Source organism: Microcebus murinus, chromosome 16 (genome assembly GCF_040939455.1).
Source record: "Microcebus murinus isolate Inina chromosome 16, M.murinus_Inina_mat1.0, whole genome shotgun sequence".
NCBI classification, from domain to species: Eukaryota; Metazoa; Chordata; class Mammalia; order Primates; family Cheirogaleidae; genus Microcebus; species Microcebus murinus.
Genome location: NC_134119.1, coordinates 29,219,454 through 29,239,944, shown reverse-complemented (window position 1 = coordinate 29,239,944; position 20,491 = coordinate 29,219,454). Strand labels below are relative to the sequence as shown.

At 48.5% G+C, this 20,491-nt stretch overlaps 2 long non-coding RNA genes across 3 annotated transcripts; one reads left to right on the top strand and one right to left on the bottom strand.

Moving 5' to 3' along the window:
• Positions 1-4,085: 4,085 nt before the first annotated feature.
• On the bottom strand, positions 4,086-13,809 carry LOC105866066 (uncharacterized). The gene is made up of 4 exons (XR_001151692.3): positions 13,728-13,809; positions 10,572-10,715; positions 10,194-10,275; positions 4,086-4,746 (listed from the first exon to the last, which is right to left on the bottom strand). It is a non-coding gene; the product is annotated as an uncharacterized LOC105866066 (long non-coding RNA).
• LOC105866065 (uncharacterized) lies at positions 7,144-20,491 on the top strand. Of its 2 annotated transcripts, XR_012923729.1 has the most exons (6): positions 7,144-7,368; positions 8,012-8,095; positions 11,115-11,238; positions 12,380-12,531; positions 16,264-16,401; positions 20,293-20,491. It is a non-coding gene; the product is annotated as an uncharacterized LOC105866065 (long non-coding RNA). The 2 variants fall into 2 exon arrangements; XR_012923730.1 differs by lacking the exon at positions 16,264-16,401.

Sequence of the window (20,491 nt, the reverse complement as noted above, 5' to 3'; positions counted from 1 at the left end):
ATTTCATTCTTTTCTTTTTTCCTTAAACAGCTTTATTGAAGTACAGTTAACAAAAACAAACTTATTTGTTTGTACATATTTAAAATATACAATATGATAAGTTTTGACAGATTGACACACCCATGAATCATCCCACAATCAAGAAAATTAACGTTTATTTATTCTCCCCATAAGTTTCCTTCTGCCTCTTGTAATTCCTCCCCTCATCCACCCAGTGCTCAGACAACTACTGGTCTGTTTTCATTTGCATTTTCTATAATTTTATTTTATTTTTTTGAGACAGAGTCTCGCCCTGTTGCCAGGGCTAGAGTGCCATAGCGTCAGCCTAGCTCACAGCAACCTCAAACTCCTGGGTTCAAGCAATCCTCCTGCCTCAGCCTCCTGAGTAGCTGGGACTACAGGCATGCACCACCACGCCTGGCTAATTTTTTCTATTTCTAGTGGCCCAGCTAATTTTTTCTATTTTTTAGTAGAGACAGGGTTTCCCTCTTGCTCAGGCTGGTCTCAAACTTCTGACCTCAAGCCACCCTCCTGCCTCGGCCTCCCACAGTGCTAGGATTATAGGCATGAGCCACTGGGCCTGGCCTCTTTTCTTTTTTTTTTAAAGACAGGATCTCTCTCTGTTACCCAGGCCGGTGTGCAGTGGCATGATCTTAGCTCACAGCCTCCTGGAACTCCTGGGCCCAAGCTATCCTTTCACCTCAGCCTCCTGAGTAGTTCAGACTACAGGCAGGCACCACCACACCTAGCTGATTTGGGTTGTTTTTTTTCAGAGATGGGGTCTTGCTATGTTGCCCAAGCTGGTATCAAACTCCTGGCCTCAAGTGATCCTCCCACCTCAACCTCCCAAAGTGCTGGGGCTATAGGCATGATCCACAACACCCAGCTGAGTCTGATTTCTTTACCCAGCCTAATTATTTTGAGATTCAACCATGTTTGTTCCTTTTTATTGCTAATTGGTGCTCCATTTTATGGATATACCACAATTTGTTTATCCAGTCACTTGTTGAGGGACATTTGGATTGTTTATAGTTTTTGGTTAGTACAAATAAAGCAGCTGTGAACTCTTTTATCCAGGTATTTATATGAACCTATGCTTTCATTTCTCTTAGATAAATAATAATGAAGTGACTGGTAGATGTTTAACTATAGTAGATGTTTAACTTTCCAAGAAATTACCAAACTGTTTTCCAAAAGTGGTTGTACCATTTTATGTTCCCATCAACAGTGTTTGAGAGTTCCAGTTCCTCCACATGCTCCTCAGCAGTTGCTACGGTCAGTCATTTTTACTCATTCCAATAGACGGGTTGTGGCTCCTCACTGTGCATTCATTTGTATTTTTTCCTAATGACTAAGATGTCAAGCATCTTTTCACGTCCTCATTTGCCATCCATATATCTACTTTGGTGAAGTATCATTTAACATTTTTGCTGATTAAAAACAAATATTTTTGGCCAGTGTACCTGTAGTCCCAGCTGCTCAGGAGGCTGAGGTGGGAGGATTGCCTGAGCTCAGGATGTCGAGGATGTAGTGTGCTATGATTGTGCCTGTGACTATCCACTGCATTCCAGTCTAGGCAACACAGGGAGATCTCAACTATAAAAATAAATAGGCCGGGCGCTGTGGCTCACGCCTGTAATCCTAGCTCTTGGGAGGCCGAGGCGGGCGGATTGCTCAAGGTCAGGAGTTCAAAACCAGCCTGAGCAAGAGCGAGACCCCGTCTCTACTATAAATAGAAAGAAATTAATTGGCCAACTGATATATATATAAAAAAATTAGCCGGGCATGGTGGCGCATGCCTGTAGTCCCAGCTACCCGGGAGGCTGAGGCAGAAGGATCACTGGAGCCCAGGAGTTTGAGGTTGCTGTGTGCTAGGCTGACACCACGGCACTCACTCTAGCCTGGGCAACAAAGCGAGACTCTGTCTCAAAATAAATAAATAAATAAATAAGGAAAGAAATAATAAAAAGAGATTTCTTGGCTGGGTGAGGTGGCTCACGCCTGTAATCCTAGCACTCTGGGAGGCCAAGGCAGGAGGATCGCTCAAGGTCAGGAGTTTGAAACCAGCCTGAGCAAGAGTGAGACTCTGTCTCTACTAAAAATAGAAAGAAATTAATTGGCCAACTAAAAATATATAGGAAAAATTAGCCAGGCACGGTGGCACATGCCTATAGTCCCAGCTACTCGGGAGGCTGAGGCAGAAGGATCACTTGAGCCCAGGAGTTTGAGGTTGCTGTGAGCGAGGCTGATGCCACAACACTCTAGCCCGGGCAACAGAGTGAGACTCTGTCTCAAAAAAAAAAGAGAGGCCGGGCGCTGTGGCTCACGCCTGTAATCCTAGCTCTTGGGAGGCCGAGGCGGGCGGATTGCTCAAGGTCAGGAGTTCGAAACCGGCCTGAGCAAGAGCGAGACCCCATCTCTACTATAAATAGAAAGAAATTAATTGGCCAACTGATATATATATAAAAAATTATGGAGTACTATTCAGCTCTAAGAAACAATGGTGATATAGCACACCTTATATTTTCCTGGTTAGAGCTGGAACCCATACTACTAAGTGAAGTATCCCAAGAATGGAAAAACAAGCACCAGATATATTCTCCAGCAAACTGGTATTAACTGAGTAGCACCTAAGTAGACACATAGGTGCTACAGTAATAGGGTATTGGGCAGGTGGGAGGGGGGAGGGGGGCGGGTATATACATACATAGTGAGTGAGATGTGCACCATCTGGGGGATGGTCATGATGGAGACTCAGACTTTTGGGGGGAGGGGGGGAATGGGCATTTATTGAAACCTTAAAATCTGTACCCCCATAATATGCCAAAAAAAAAAAAAAAGTGAAAAAAAAAAAAAATTTTCCATCTACACACACAAAAAAAAAAAAAAAAAAAATTAGCCGGGCATGGTGGCGCATGCCTGTAGTCCCAGCTACCCGGGAGGCTGAGGCAGAAGGATCACTCGAGCCCAGGAGATTGAGGTTGCTGTGAGCTAGGCTGACGCCACGGCACTCACTCTAGCCTGGGCAACAAAGCGAGACTCTGTCTCAAAAAAAAAAAAAAAAAAAAAAAAAAGAGAGATTCCTTATATTCTTCAATCATTTTCTCCAATGGTAACATCTCACTTAAGTACATTATAATATTGCACACTATCAGATTTCAAGTGAAATTCAGATTTTACCATACCTATATGCACTCATTTATGTGTTTTTAGTTCCATGCAATTTTTTTGTTTGTTTGTTTTTTGAGACAGGATCTCCCTATGTTGCCTGGGCTATTTCTAAACTCTCAGGCACAAGCAATCCTCCTACCGAGGTCTGCCAAGTAGCTGGGACCACAGGTGTGCCACCACTGCACCCAGCTAGTTTTGTGCAGTTTTATCACGTGTAAATTCATGTGACCATCACTATAGTCAAGATACAGAACAGTTCCATCACAAGCCTCCTCCGTGCTACCCTATAATCTTTTGCTCATTTCTTTTTCTTTTTCTTTTTTAGACTAGTTAAGTGCAGTAGTGGATCATTTCTTTTTAATTCAGTTGTCTGTTTTGTTGTTATTGAGTTTTGAGAGTTTCATATTTTGGATACAAATCTTTTATCAGATATATGATTTACAAATATCTTCTCCCAATCTGTGTCTGGTCTTTTCATTTTCTTTTTTTTTGAGACAGAGTCTCGCTTTATTGCCCAGGCTAGAGTGAGTGCCGTGGCGTCAGCCTAGCTCACAGCAACCTCAAACTCCTGGGCTCAAGCAATCCTCCTGCCTCAGCCTCCCAAGTAGCTGGGACTACAGGCATGCACCACCATGCCCGGCTAATTTTTTTTTTGTATATATATTTTTTAGTTGGTCAATTAATTTCTATTTTTAGTAGAGACGGGGTCTGGCTCAGGCTGGTTTCGAACTCCCGACCTCGAGCAATCTGCCCGCCTCGGCCTCCCAGAGTGCTAGGATTACAGGCGTGAGCCACCGCGCCCGGCCTGGTCTTTTCATTTTCTTAACAGCATCTTTTGAAAAGTAGAAGTTTTAAATTTTGATAAAGACCAATTTATTGATTTTCTTAATGAATTATGCTTTTATTGTCATCTAAGAAATTTCTGCTTTACCCAGGATCACAAAGATTTTTTTCTATATTATCCAGAAATTTTATAGTTTTAACTTTTATATTTGGGTCTATGACCCATTATTTCTTTTTTCTTTCTATCGTTTATTTTTCTTTTATTGGTTTTGCTATGATTCCCAGGCTGGACTCCAAATTGTAGGCTCCAGTGATCCTCTCACCTCAGTCTCCTGAGTAGCTGGGACTGCAGGCATATGCCACTACCCCTAGCTGCCTTTTTTTTTTTTAATTCTTCAGCTAAGACAGCAGAAAAGATGATTTATTGTATACTTGTTACACTCGGCCACTAGTTCTGAGAGCAGAACTAGTCTAGAATGTCCAGGGCAAAGGAACAACAGGCACTGTTTTGGTAGGAGCAAGATGGGTCTCTCAGGGGTGGTCTTGGCGATTGGATGGCGATAGAAGTTCTAGATCCATTGCCAGACAAGTTCTATACAGTAGCATGCAGCCCAGAAACTTGTACCCACGTCCCCAGCCTCTGGCATTCCATATTTCTGCTCCTGTGGCCTCCATGTGTGCATAAGCTGGTTGTTTACTTGGACCTTTGCCTCATCTTCTTTTGCATTTCAGCCTGTGCAGTTGCTTCTTCCTCCACTTGGCTCCAATGGCATGGAAGTTTCCAAGAAGGTACTAAAGGCAAGAGAAAACGATCCATTATTTTTAAATATGTTTTTAAACAGAAGTGTATTCATGTATACTTTGTGTAATAATAAACCGACTGCAAATGTTTGGTGTACCTCCCTCTGGGCCTGACTGCTGGTCTGGATGAGGTAGAATACCAAGAACACTTTGCAGACCGGGTGCGGTGGCTCAAGCCTGTAATCCTAGCACTCTGGGAGGCCGAGGCGGGCGGATTGCTCGAGGTCAGGAGTTTGAAACCAGCCTGAGCAAGAGCAAGACCCGTCTCTACTATAAATAGAAATTAATTGGCCAACTAATATATATATAAAATTAGCTGGGCATGGTGGCGCATGCCTGTAGTCCCAGCTACTTGGGAGGCTGAGGCAGAAGGATTGCTTGAGCCCAGGAGTTTGAGGTTGCTGTGAGCTAGGCTGACGCCACGGCACTCACTCTAGCCTGGGCAATAAAGCGAGACTCTGTCTCAAAAAAAAAAAAAGAAAAAAAAGAACACTTTGCAGACAAATAAGGGAGAAAGAAATCAAGGGACAATTAGGACCCCAATAATTAAATGAACTTAACATTCATGTCCCTCCACTCCTTGCCAGGTCCTGTGCTAGCCACAGAGGCCATGGCTAGGAACTACCCTCACATCAGTACTCTTGGATAAGATTTTCCTTCTAGGTGCCTTAGAAACACAAAGGAGGGATGAGTTCTATCTTGGAGGAAATCGGGGAGGTTTCCTAGGGGAGATGGCTTATCCTCTGGCCATTCTAGGTAGGAAAAGCACAAGGAAAAATAACCTGAATGAAGGTGTGTGGGGGGCACAGGTAGCTGGGCAAATGGAAAGCTTTGACAATTTGGGGAGAAACAATTGGCTGCGGAATAGTTGAAAGGGCTGGGGCTTAGAATCCAACAGCTCAGGATTCAAATCCTTATTCAACTGTGTGAACTGGAGCAAGACCCTTGACCTCTCTGTGACCCGGAGCATGACCCTTCACCTCTCCGAGCCTCTACTTCCTTATCAACAAAATGATAGATGTTCCCACCTCCCTTGGCTGCTGCAAGGAGTCATTGAGATTAGGCTTGCAAAGCACTTGCACATAGTAGGTGCTCACTTAACAGTGGAGAGTCATAGCATCTGTTTAATTCCAGGCCTCTGGGACCCAATTGGTTGCAGTTTTGCCTCAAGCTTATGGAACCTCTGAAACATTATTCTCACTGTGGTCCCCTCCAACTTCCCAACTGCAATGACATCCTCCTACATATACACTCACCCCAGGCCTGTGGGGAAAAGCTGGCTTCATTTCAGTCCAGAGAATTTGCAGTACTCCCAGACGCTGGGTTTTATCTCTTACATGCTTAAGGCCTGACAAGGAGTTTAAATAAAGACAGCCTGTTTATCTTCATACCAGATGGGCATTTTTCTGGTCTTCTCCGTGACAGTGTGAATTTTTTTTTTGAGACAGAGTCTCACTTTGTTGCCCAGGCCACAGTGAGTGCTGTGGCATCAGCCTAGCTCACAGCAACCTCAATGTCCTGGGCTCAAGCGATCCTACGCCTCAGGCTCCCGAGTAGCTGGGACTACAGGCATGAGCCACCATGCCCAGCTAATTTTTTGTATATATATATTTTTTAGTTGGTCAATTAATTTCTTTCAATTTTTGGTAGAGACGGGGTCTCGCTCAGGCTGGTTTCGAACTCCTGACCTTGAGCGATCCACTCACCTTGGCCTCCCAGAATGCTAGGATTACAGGCGTGAGCCACCACGCCTGGCCTGTGACAGTGTGAATTGACTGAGCACTTTCCTCCCAGTCCTCCTTACCCAGGTCAGCTCAGGAAAACAGATCCCTCATCAGGGGGCCAGGAAATTTGGAGGGCACCTTCAATGAACCCCCAGGCTCCCAACCTGGAATTCAAGCTCATCATCTCTTAGGAGGCCCTTTTCATGTTCCTGGCACTGTTTGGGGCTGGTAGCAGCTATATTATTATTTTGCCTCATTTCACAGCGGGGCTATACTGGGGCCCAGAGAAGAAAAGGGACAACCCCTTCACATCTTGAAATCCTGGCTCTACCACTGACAAACTGGGCCTCAGTCTTCCTCATCTATAAACTGGAGCTAATGCTCATCCATCTTCGTAGAGTGGTTGGGAGGGTGAAATAAGCCAGGAATGCCTTCTCATTAGGATTTCTCTGTCGCTGCACCTCCCTTTCTGCCTTGTAAGATGCCTCCTCTGGCCTCCAGGGCTCCAGGCGATGGCTCACATTTATTTGCCCAGTGCTCCCTGAATGTCAGATGTGGTTCCAAGTGTTAACCTGAGACGGTGGGCTCAGGAGGGCAGGGACCACGTGCCGTAACTCAGCCTAGTGCAGTGCCTGGCACTCGGGATGCACTCAAGGAATATTTGTTGAATGAGAAATAAACAGCCCATGGAATAGGCAGTAATATCATGTTCCCTTTACAGCTGAGGCCACTGAGGCCTAGAGGCACTGGAGGGACTTGCTTCAGATCACACAGCTGGGAGGTGGCATTGAACCCAGGCACTCTGGCAACCGAGGCAGGGGCTGCAGAGGCTGTGTGCACGCGCGTCTACACTGCAGAGTGCGTCCTTGTTGACGTGTGTTCATGTCCGGTATGTTCCCCCCTGCCTCTCCCGAGAGTCTTGGCCTTGCAGGCTCCAGGGCGGTCCTGCCCTGTGCCACGTGACCCATTCTGGCCCTGGCCTGGCAGCTGCTCCCCAGATGTGCCCACAGTGCCGTCTTCCAGCCGCCAGGCCGGCGCCTCTGGGCTGGGACTGCTGGAGCTGCGGGGGAGAGACCTTTGGCTCTGGCTGTCTCCGCCTCCCCCCTTGAAACGGGAGACTGCGTGCCCCTCCAGCAGAACTGTGCGCCCAGCCCACAGCCCACCCCACCGGGAGTCCGGTCCAGACTCCGCCCCGCGCTCGGCCCCTGCCCACCGCCACCCACTGCATCTCCTGCCCTTTCTCCCCAGCCACAGCCTCCGCACTAACCCAGCTCTGTCCTGCCGTCCTGCTGCAGGGCCCTTGCCCTGGCTGCGCCCTCTGCCTAGAACCTCATCAACCCCAGGGCTTCGCAAAGGTCACATTCTTCAAGTCCCAGGTCAAAAGTCAGCTCCACAGAGGCCAGTTCAGACCCCTCTTGGCTACTTTCTTTTACATAGCCCTGCTCTTAATTATTCACTGAATTTACTCCCATCTGAAATCATCTTTGTTTTCTTGTGTATTCTCCATTCCCTGCTCCCTCTTCCCTCCCCAGGCTGTGAGCACCAAGAGAGCAGGAGCACAGCTCCTTTGGTCACAGCTGTGTCCCAGAGCTGAGCTAAGGCCTGGCCCAGAAAAGGTAAGCAGTTGGCTCAAGGTCACACGGCAGAGGACTTCGGATAGTGTGATATTTAGAAAATATCTGTTGCATAATTAATTGTTGCCTTATGGTCCTCCTGTGCAAAGTGGGGACAGAATTTGAACTTACCCACAGTGGTATGACACGTCAGTATTTAGCACATGGTGAGCATTCAGAAATGGGAACAGAATGACAGTTTTATGACCTTCCAGGGGTCTCATTTCTCTGTCCCCCAAACTCAGTAGAAGGCTGTGGATGGGCACATGCACACTGTAGGGACTTCAAGCTCTCTGCCCTCAACAGGCTGTGAAACCTCTGCCAAGTCCCTTTCTCATTCTGGACCTCAGTTTCCCCATCTGCAAAATGGGGACTGTTTTCAGCCTTCCCTCCTAAGGGTTCTGTGCTGGGCTCCAGGGTCCTTTCAGGGAGTGTGGAGGTCTAGGCCTGGGTCCACCTTTTGCTTCCCATCCTGTTTTCCAAAGAGGCCCCAGAACAATGGACGGGAGGCTGGAGCCTGCCAGTCTGGGCCCCTCCCGGTCTCCTGCAGATGGAGGGGGTGGGGCCTTCCTGTGGCTGGACAAAGGGCCACTGCTGCCCTGGTCTCCAGCGGCCAGAGGGAGGGGCAGAGTCAAGGCTCAGGGAGCACCCAGCTCAGGTTACTCAGTACAGGCCAAATCTGCAGGACCATGCAAACGCAAACGCACTGTGACACACATCCACAGAGCAATATGCAGATACACATACCCACACAAGCAAGCAACACAGCACACGTACAACTGACACAACTGACAAATCCAATTTGACAGCAACACACCAGTACACACAAGCAACAGAGCCACCTGCCAAATGCACAATGCCTGATATTCCATAGTATACAGTCAACACAGTGGCCTCAATGCACACAACCGAAACACCAAATCTGCACAACCAACGCACCAAAAAAAATAAGAACCAAAGAGGCAACCCATCAAAACACCCAACTGTAATACTTAACAGAACCACACTCAAATCACACCACAATAATCCCTCAGCCCACACAACACACAGATACGCGTCTTACACTGCAACACTCCAAACACAACACACATGTACATCGATCACACCAAAAGAGCAGCCACACCAAGATGCTCACACACATGCCCACAGCCTGAGAGAAAACAGTCTAACTCAAAGGCGTCCGCAGTGTGCATACCCACCGACACCTACCCTCACCAGCTCAAAGACCCTGCACTGCCGCCCGCCACCCCAAAGTCCTTTTAGATGTAGACAGTCCCCTTACTCTCAACGCACACAATGCACAGTCCTGCATAAGGTGCACAGACACACAACGCCACCTACCCAGACCCTGGGCGTCTCACGCCCATGAATGCAGGCCTGGGCCCTGCCCAGGGTGGAGGTGTGGGAGCTGGTCTGACCCTGGCAGCCACAGAGGCTGATGCCACCAGCTGGGAGTGCCCCGAGGCCAGCTGGCCACACCCTGGGCAAAGCCCAGCAGAGACCACTGACTCCAGTTTGGAGGCCCTCGAGGGACCTCAGAGGTGACATGAGGGAGACAGACAGAGGCCTCTGGGCAGGGGGCCTTGGTGATTTCCCCATATCCCCCCCTGAGGTGGACGGGAGGCCCCAGAGGCCCACTTCCACAAGCAGCACCCCTTCCCCTCCCCCGCCAGCCGGCCCTCCTTTGACTCACCTGCCTCCCAAACACCTGGCTCCGCCCACGGCCCCAGGGCCCGGATCCCAGGAACCAGCTGCGGTTGAGTGGCTCAGGGCCCCGCCCAGCTCCCTGCCCACCCCTCCCTGTGCAGCCCAACCCTGACTACCCTGTCACCAGGGGGTGGCACCTCCAGCTGCACCCTCACCTCAAGTCACAGCAGAGCTATACTCCTCTAACACTCTGACTCATGACAATCTCTTAAGTTTTCTTTTAAAAAGTATTACTTTTAGGTGGACGCAAAAGCACTTACGTGCTGGTTGAAAGGAAGTTAAGACATCTAGAAACATTTAAGGAAGAAAGGGACCCTTTTTCTGGGGAAACAGCAGAAGGAAGTCTCTCAGAGAGCCAAAGAGCCCTGGGTTCCCATCTGGCTGCACTACTTACGAGCTGGGTGACTCTAAGTCACTTCATTTCTTCATGTCTCAGCTTCTCATCTGTGAAAGTGGGCTGGTGACAGTTCCCATCTCTATGAGGAGTAAATGAGTTTAGTCACATACAGAGCTTAGAACAGTTCCTGGCAAAGTCAGCACTTAATAGACACTAGTTAGTTATAATTATTGCAGTGACTAGTCTACCTCTCCTAGACGTAACCCCTGTTAAATAACTGGATATTGGCCAGGAGAGGTGGCTCATGCCTGTAATCCCAGGCATGGGATTTGGAAGACTAAGGCAGAAGGATCGCTTGAGGACAGGAGTCTGAGACCAGCCTGGGCAGCACAGTGAGACCCTGTTTTCACACAAAAAAAAACTTTTGTAAATTACCTGGGCGAGGTGGTGTGTGCGTGTAGTCCCAGCTACTCAGGAGACTGAGGTGGGAGGATCACTTGAGTCCGGGAATTTGAGGTTGCAGTGAGCTGTGATGGAGCCACTGTACTCCAGCCTGGGTGACAGAGTGAGACCCTGACTCTAAAAATAAAAATAAAATATTGAGTAAATGTCTTCACCACTGAATTACAGAACTTTAGAATGATCAAATACCAAGCATTTATTCTCTAAACAAGTAGTGCACGATAGCTTTGTGCTAGGCACAGCGGAGAACGAACATAACCCAGGTTCATGCTTTTAGGGAGCCACATTTAGTTGAGGGAACCCAAATGGGAATAAACAACACCAGCCAGGTGGTTGGTCCCTGGCTGCTGTATCCACATTCTGGGGACACAGAGATGCTGTCAATAGGTGAGCTGCTGCTACCCCAAGGGTACACTTTGTAGAAATTGGAAAGAGGAACCCTTTTCTCTGGGTAGATGAAACCTTCCATGAGAGCACTGTTTCTAAAAATTATTTATGTATTCATTTATATTTTAGAAACTGGGTCTTGCTCTGTTGCCCAGGCTGGAGTTCAGTGTTGTGATTATAGCTCACAGTAGCCTCAAACTCCTGGGCTCAAGTGATCCTCCTGCCTCAGCCTCCTGAGTAGCTGGGACTACAGGTATGTGCCACCACACCATGCTAATTTTTTATTTTCTTTCTTTTTTTGAGACAGAGTCTCACTCTGTCACCCAGGCTAGGATGCAGTGACGTCATCGTAGTTCTCTGTAATCTCAAACTCCCTGGCTCTAGCAATCCTCCTGCCCCAGCTTCCCTAGTAGCCAGGATTATAGGTGTTCACCACTGTGCCTGGCTAATTTTTCTATTTTTTTCCAGTTTTTTTTTTTTTTGAGACAGAGTCTCGCTTTGTTGTCCAGGCTAGAGTGAGTGCCGTGGTGTCAGCCTAGCTCACAGCAACCTCAAACTCCTGGGCTCAAGCGATCCTACTGCCTCAGCCTCTCGAGTAGCTGGGACTACAGGCATGCGCCACCATGCCCAGCTAATTTTTTCTATATATATTAGTTGGCCAATTAACTTCTTTCTATTTATAGTAGAGACAGGGTCTCGTTCTTGTTCAGGCTGGTTTCGAACTCCTGACCTCGAGCAATCCACCCGCCTCGGCCTCCCAGAGAGCTAAGATTACAGGCGCCTGGCCTTTTTTTCCAGTTTTTGTCTCAAACTCCTGACCTTAAGAGATCCCCCCACCTCAGAGTGCTAGAATTACAGGCCTGAGCCACCATGTCCTGCTTGTAGTTTTTTCTTATTTTTTTATTAGAGACAGGTTCTTGCTTTGTTGCCTAGGCTGGTTTTGAACTCCTAGCCTCCAGTGGCCCTCCGACCACAGTGTCCCTAATAGCTGGGATTACAGGCATGAGCACGATTCATGGCACCCTTGTGCTCCTCGAATCCTATTCACTGGCCCTGCAAGGTGGTCCCTGCCTGTGGAGCTCACAGTCTGGTGGGGAGACTGGCTGTAATGAGGCAGTAACCCCCCAGGTTCTCAGTGCTGTCATGGGAAAGCACAAGTGGCTGTGGGAGCATTTGTTGTCCCAGCATTCGCACACCTGGGATGTCTGCAGGAGACAAGTGTAATGTCACACTGCAAAAAACTTTAAAGGCTGATAGTATAAAATGTTGGTGAGGCTATGGGAAACTAACCGTCATCCAGTGCTGGTGGGTGTGTACACTGGTATCATCACCGGGGAACTCATTTTGGCAATATCAAGTGAAAGTGAATGTGACCCAGGAATTCACCCCCACAGACAGACGCTGAGAGTCCTGCACACAAGACAGCAGATGTGGGCAAGAACCAGGCAGCTGCGTGTACAAGTGCAACAAATTGAAAACTGCCTACTCGTCCAAAGACAGAACAGGGAAATGAAATGGCAGTGGGACAGTATACAGCATTTAATAGGTATGAATTTGATCTCCGTATCTCTGTGTATTCTGCTAGACACACATACAAATGCCATGTTGCTTCGGGAAAATGCAGGATTATTTTTTTTTAAAGTGTAAATTTAAACACGCAGAAACAATGCCAATGCATTTACGTACAGTAAAAGTATAAGGAAACATGACCTGGACGAACACATGCCCAAATCATATTAATTGAAGGGTGCCGTGGTGGTGGTGGTGGGGTGTTGGCAGATAGTCTTGGAGAAAAGGGACAGGGACGCCGGTTAGAAGGGGGCTGGCACTGTGTATGAAGGTTGTTCTTTGAAGACGTGGGGAGGGGAGCGAATGCAGCAGAATCTACACATTTGTTAGTTTTGGGTGGTGGGAATGTGGTATTCGTAACCCAAGTCGCTGTATTTCTCGGTAATTTTTCCATTTCACAAAATCAAGACTTTGGCAGGCAGTGAGGGCAGGGGCGTTCCAGCGGAGGGGCCGGAGCAGTTGGAGGATTGGGGGCTCCAGATGGGGCGGGTGAGCCTGGGAGTCCGCTGGGTGTCGCAGGAAGAGGAGGAGGGGCGGGCAGGTTGGCGCCCGCCTGCCCGGGAGGGCCGCGCTGTGCCCCGGCAGCCCCGGGCGGCGAGGTGGCCGAGCCTGGCGGGGAGAGGCCGCGGCGGCCCCAAGGGCATTCCTGGGCACAGGGTCCCGCCCCTCGGGGACGCCTGGCGGCTGGGCCCGGCCGCGCCGGGCAGCGGCCCGCGGCAGATGGGCCGCGGCGTCCCGCGCTCGGCCCGTGGGAACCGGCCCGGCGGGCGGGGGCGAGGGCGCGGGGAACGCCCCGGGGAGCGGGGCAGACGGGCGGGGGCCGGGCGGCGGCAGATGGGTGCGAGGCCGGCCCGGGGCCGCGCGACAAAGGCTGCGCGCAGATGTTCGCGGCCAGATGTTCGCGGGGCGGGGGCAGGGAGCCTGGGAAAGACCAGCCTGCCGCCCGCCGCCGGGGCGACTGGAGCGCGGGCGGGCCGCCGCGCGTCCCGGGGGAAGCGCGTGCCTCCGGCCGCTCCCACCGCGCCTGCTGTCCCGCCCTCTGGCTGAGAACACCGGAAAGACGTCTCAGGAATCCGGACCTCCTGCCCGTGGCCGCCTCCCGCCCGCCGCTCCGGTGTCAGCGCGCTCCCTGCGCAGCCCTGTCCGCAGAGCCACCCGCCTCGTAGCACTTACCAGGGCTTTAAGCCATTATTTAGCTCTTACAGCCGCCCCGTGCGGAAGTTGCTCTAAATATCCCCTCCAGTTGAGGAACTATGAACCGGGACGTCCTGAATAAGTAACTTGTCCCACTTCGCGGCAAGTACCAGGCAGATCTGGGCTTGGAGTCCAGGGCTCTCAAAGCTGTGGCACACCTACGGCTTGCTGGGCTCTGCGCCAGCGCTGCCATAGCACGGGGAACAACGGACAGAAGTCTCTGTCCCTGTGCAGTTTTTATTCTGGGTGTGTGTGTGTGGGGGGGCGTGCAACAGAGTAAGAGCAATATACATTATCTGGTGATAAAATCAGGAAAAGCTGGGGGTTGGGGTGGGTTGCAACCCTAAATGGGTTGGGTGGGAGGTCAGTAAATGCCTCCCTAAGAAGGTGATATTTCAATAAAGAACTTGTTGCCTCCCTTCCTTCAGCTATTGAGGAAAAAAATAAATAAAACATTCCAGGCAGAAGTCACAGCCAGTGCAAAGGTCCTGAGGCAGAGGTGTGCCTGGTGTTTGTTTAAGAGGCCAATGTGAGGCTGGGATCATGGTGGCTCATGCCTGTAATCCCAGCAATTTGGGAGAGTGAGGTGGGAGAATAGCTTAAAGTCAGGAGTTGAAGACCAGCCTGAGCAACATAGTGAGATCCCATCTCTACAAAAAAAGAAAAAACAAATTAGTCAAGTGTGGTGGTGTGCCTATAGTCCCAGCTACTTAGGAAGTTGAGGCAGGAAGATCTCTGGAGCCCAGGGGTTTGAGGTTGCAGTGAGCTATGATCATGCAACTGCACTCTAGCCTGGGCAATAGAGTACAGTTGTCTCAAAAACAAAAACAAAACCAAAAATAAGAAACCAATGTGACTTTAGCTAGAAGGAGAGCACTGGGAAATGAGGTCTGGGAGATACTGAGGAGGTATAGCTGGATCATATAACTTCATGTAGGGTCATAGTGAGGACTTTGTCCTTTTTTTTTTTAACCATTTTTAAAACAGCTTTATTGAGATATACTTGATATAAAAGACACATTTTTTTTTTTTTTTTGAGACAGAGTCTCGCTTTCTTGCCTAGGCTAGAGTGAGTGCCGTGGCGTCAGCCTAGCTCATAGCAACCTCAAACTCCTGGGCTCAAGTGATCCTCCTGCCTCAGCCTCCCGAGGAGCTGGGACTACAGGCACAAGCCACCATGCCCGGCTGATTTTATATATATATATATATTAGTTGGCCAATTAATTTCTTTCTATTTTTATGGTAGAGACGGGGTCTCGCTCAGGTTGGTTTTGAACTCCTGACCTTGAGCAATCCGCCCGCCTCGGCCTCCCAGAGTGCTAGGATTACAGGCGTGAGCCACCGCGCCCGGACTAAAAGACACATATTTGATGTGGACAATTGAGTCATTTTAAAATGCACAATTCAGTGGCATTCACAGTGTTATACAACCACCTCCTCCATCTAGTTCCAAAACATCGTCATCATGCCAAACAAAAACCCTGTACCTATTAAATAGTTGCTCCCTGCTCCCCTTACCCACTGCCCTGGTAACCACTAATCTCCTTTGCTTCTTTTTCATTTTGTTTTTTTTAGACAGTCATGCTCTTACTGCCCAGGATAGAGTGCAGTGGCTTCATCATAGCTCATTGCAACCTCAAATCCCTGAGCTCACTCGATCCTCCTGCTTCAGCCTCCAGAGTAGCTGGGACTACAGGTGCCCACCCAGCACCCAGCTAATTTTTTAAAAAATAGAGATGAGGTCTTGCTCTTGCTCTGACTGGTCTCGAACTCCTGAGCTCAAGCAATCCTCCCCGCCTTGGCACTCCTAGCACTCCTCCGAGAGTGCTAGGATTACTGGTGTGAGCCACCTCACCTGGCCTCTTTTTTCTTTTAATTGTATTTATTTAAAAATTTTTATTTTATTTATTTATTTATTTTTTGAGACAGAGTCTCGATTTGTTGCCCAGGCTAGAGTGAGTGCTGTGGTGTCAGCCTAGCTCACAGCAACCTCAAACTCCTGGGCTCAAGCAATCCTCCTGCCTCAGCCTCCCGAGTAGCTGGGACTACAGGCATGCGCCACCATGCCCGGCTAATTTTTTCTATATATGTTAGTTGGCCAATTAATTTATTTCTATTTATAGTAGAGACGGGGTCTTGCCCTTGCTCAGGCTGGTTTTGAACTCCTGACCTTGAGCGGCCCGCCCGCCTTGGCCTCCCAGAGTGCTAGGATTACAGTGAGCCACTGCATCCGGCCTAAAAAATTTTATTGATGCATAATAGATGTGTATTTTCAGAGGGAGTTTGTCTTTTACTCTGGGTGAGACAGGAGCCATGGAGGCTTTTGAGCAGAGGAGGATTGTGACCTGACTCATTTTGCTGAATCTCAACAACTCTGATCCAACCAATGCACAGTTAGTAATATACCCACTGTATGCATGAGACATAGCCCTGTCCCCATCTCTGGCCTTACCTTTCTCCATTTGTAATGACAGCAGTTGGCTTAGCTCAGAGTTTCTTTTTTTTATTGAGACAGAGCCTCACTCTGTTGCCTGGGCTAGAGTGCCATGGCGTCGGCCTAGATCACAGCAACCTCAGACTACTGGGCTCAAGCGATGCTGCTGCCTCAGCCTCCCAAGTAGCTGGGACTACAGGCATGTGCCACCATGCCCAGGTAATTTTTTCTATATATATTTTTAGTTGGCCAATTAATTTCTATTTTTAGTAGAGACGGGGGTCTCACTCTTGCTCAGGCTGGTTTCAAACTCTGACCTTGAGCAATTGCCCGCCTTGGCCTCCCAGCGTGCTAGGATTACAGGCGTGAGCCACCGCGCCCGGCCAACTCAAGAGTTTCTTAAGGCTCGTGGGTGGGTTTCAAAGACGGGTGAATTTGAGGTGTTTTTCTGGGAAAAAGATCCACATCTTCTAACACGTTGCCAAAGGGGTGTGGGAAGGATAGCCAAAGTGTTTTCAGCAACCGTGTTCATTAGAGCAACCAATTGGAAACAACCTAAATGTCCATTAGAAGAAGAATGGCTAAATAAACTATGAAATACCATGTGGCCCTGGGAAATCATGAGACAGCACTTCTACTTTCTGGAATCTGTCCTAGGGATATACTCAAATGTGTGAAATGATGTATTTTCAGGAAGAGCAGCCAATTGGAAAAAACTCCTATGTCCATCACTGCGGCAATTAGTTGAATAAAGGATGTTCTAGACATACAATAGAATACTATGCAGCTATAAATATGCCAGACACAGAAAGACAAATACCGCATGATCTCATGCCTCCAAGGGAGAAGGGAGACATTTGTACTTTTTAAAGGTGGTACCCTGGGAGGCTGAGGCGGGAGGATCACTCAAGGTCAGGAGTTTGAAACCAGCCTGAGCAAGAGTGAGACTCCGTCTCTACTAAAAGTAGAAAGAAATTAATTGGCCAACTAAAAATATATAGAAAAAATTAGCCGGGCATGGTGGCACATGCTTGTAGTCCCAGCTACTTGGGAGGCTGAGGCAGGAGGATCGCTTGAGCCCAGGAGCATGAGGTTGCTGTGAGCTAGGCTGACGCCACGGCACTCTAGCCCAGGCAACAGAGTGAGACTCTGTCTCAAAAATAAAAAATAAAATAAAAAAATAAAGGTTGTACCATGCCTATGTATTATTATTCAAAAAATGATTTTAAATTACAATGTAAAGAGGAGAGGTCTGAATCCAGAATAGGTTAAGGGAGAGTCCTATGGCCCCGTTGTGTGTGGTGGGAAACATCTGTGAACAAGTAGGGGAGGCTCACGTGGTGGGGGAAACTGATCTGGACCCCATTGTTTCTGAGATTGCTCCCTCAGAGCCAGCCGGAAGTGGGATGGTGGGGGTGGAGTGGGGCTTCAATGCTCAAAGGCAGGAGCATTTCTAGAATTTACTTTTTTTTCTTTAACAGCATTATTGAGAGATAATTCACATACCTTACAATTCACCCACTTAAAGTGTACAACTCAATGATTTTTAGTATACTCACAGAGTTGTGCAACTGTCACTACAATCAATTTTAGAACATTTTGATGTCCCCAAGAAGAAACCCCATAACCATTAGTAGTTACTCTCCAATTTCCCCCATTTCCATCCCCCAGTCCCTGGTAGCCACTAATTTATTTAGTGTTTCTATAGATTTGCCTATTCTGGATATTTCATTTAAATGGAATCATACAATATATAGTCTTTTGTAACTGGCTGCTTTCATGTAGCATAAGAGTTTCAAGGTTATTCTAGAATATACTTTTTAGACCCCGGAAAGCTGTGGTAGTGGCTATCTCTGGGATTAGGATGTGGGATCACATAGGGCAGCGGTCCGCAAACTTTTTGGCACCAGGGACCAGTTTCATGGAAGACAATTTTTCCATAGTCTGGCATGTGGGGGAGGGGGATGGAACTCTGCCACCTGGTCCCTAACAGGCCAAGGACTGTAGAGAACCGCAGACATAGGGACTCAGATTGAGGGTGGACCTTCCCCTTCTTGTTGTATGTAGCTCTGTATCACTGGCTTTTTCATAATAATATATTCCTTGTTTTAAAGCTGATTACAATGGGTACACATTCATTATAGAGCATTTGGAAATACAGATGAGCTATAAACTAAATTTAAATCATTGGGCCAGGCACAGTGGCTCATGTCTGTAATCATAGCCTCTGGGAGGCCGAGGTGGGAGGATTGCTTGAGGTCAGGAGTTCAAGATCAGCCTCAGCAAGAGTGAGACCCCATCTCTACTAAAAATAGAAAGAAATTAGGCAGGCAACTAAAAATAGAAAAAAAATTAGCCGGACATGGTAGCACATGCCTGTAGTTCCAGCTACTTGGGAGGCCGAGGCAGGAGGATCGCTTGAGCCCAGGAGTTTGAGGTTGCTGTGAGCTAGGATCACACAACAGCACTCTATGCTCAGGCAACAAAGCGAGACTCTGTCTCAAAAAACTAAACTAAAATAAAATAAAATTTAAATCATCCTTAGCCCATCGCTATGCCTATAAATGCCTCGAACAACTCTTATTTGAATATTCAAGTGCAGAATGTGGAGCTGGATTTGGGCAAGGTGCAGCTTTGCGCTGGGGAGCAGCAGGTGCTGGTGGGGGGAATCCAGTGATTTCCAAGATTCCATTTGAAGAGACAATGATTTTGATTTTCTGTTCTTTGCTGTAACTGATATTACCTCCCCCCAGAGGCCTGCTTTGAATGCCCCCACCTCACCCCAGTCTCTGTCACTTATCACAAAGTGAAATAATGTGTTTATGTGGGGAATCATTTAGTTCATAAACATTTGGGCTCCTGGAGAGCACAAATAGGAATGACAATTTCAACAGCTCTCAGTTAAAGAGCTGGCCAGGTGGGTGAAGTTTGAAACCATCCAGGGCAGATGCCTCACATACAGTAGATGCTTGATCGAATGTAATGAATGAATGAACTAACCCCATAGCCCAGAGAATAAAGGTGTGTGTTCCCTTCCTGGTTATTTCATTCATTCAGTCTTTGGTTATTAAGCACCTACTGTGTGTCCTGCTCTGGCCAAGTCCTGGGGAGAGAGAGATGAATAACCTTTAGGTCTCTTTCCTTCCTAGCTTCCTTAGGGACTTTCATGTGGCTTTTTGCAGGATCACTATCTAATTTGATAATTGTGACAGTAATAATGATGATGATGATCTAACATAGAAGTTAAGATAAGTTCAGGCTCTGGGGTGGGCGAGGAAAACTGTATCCGAATCCCACCTCTGCTGCTTTGGGGGGGCTGCAGTGCTTTGGCCAGTTTGTCTTCCCTGGGCCTCAGTGCCCTCCTGGACAAATGGGATCCCAACAGTGCCACCCTTGGTGTTGTGGGGATGCACTGTGGCCTTGATGGCTCCGCCCTGCCTGGTCCAGAGGATACAGAGAGCTTATTATTATTGATCTCACTCTCCATTGCTGTGGCAGTCCACAGTTCCACAAGCTTGTCACTTACCACCCTGCGGATTCCATCAGAATCCTCCCAGCCACACTGTGACTCCAGGACCATCAGGGCCAGTTTGCAGATGAGGAAACTGAGGGTGCTGAGGATGGACTGGGAGTCTGAGGCCAAGGGCGCTACCTCCCAGGGCGCACACGGGGCAGGGGGCTGGGAGGAGGGGGTTCTCCTCCGCGCCCTCCCTCCCTTCCTTCCCTGGGAAAGTCCAACAGGTGGTGGGGCTGTGGGCTGAGGGCCATTGTGCAGGGGCCTGGGAGGGTCCGCAGGGCCCAGGGTTTGTCTGGGGGAAGATGGATGCCTTCATTACCATGTGAATCGTGGGAAACCGCCTCGGGGGCTGGGTGGTGGGTGGGCGTGGGCCCCGGGCCGGGCTTGGCGTTCTCAGGCCCGGACCACACAGCGCCTGGGAAGGGGGTCCTGGAATCCTGAGAGACTTGTTAAAAAAAAACCCAGATAATGGGCTTTTTTTCTCTTGTTTAATTTCTTATTTTAGGACATTTCCATCCTGTGGGGCTTAAAAGAGACACAGATTGAAAAAAAAATTTTTTAAGGAAGAAAAAACTTTTTTTTTCTTTTCTCAGTTGCAACTTTCCCACCGAATGCGCTGCGCCTTCCGGCCTGGACAGAAAAGTGGGAGCCTTTCACAGCCTGCGCACAAGTCAGCACCTCCGTGGAGCACTTCCCGGCAGGCCCTTCCCTGAATGGCTCTTCTATTCAAGTGTTAATAAAATATGCCCCAAAGAAAAATAATAAAAATAAAAATAAAAATAAATATGCCCT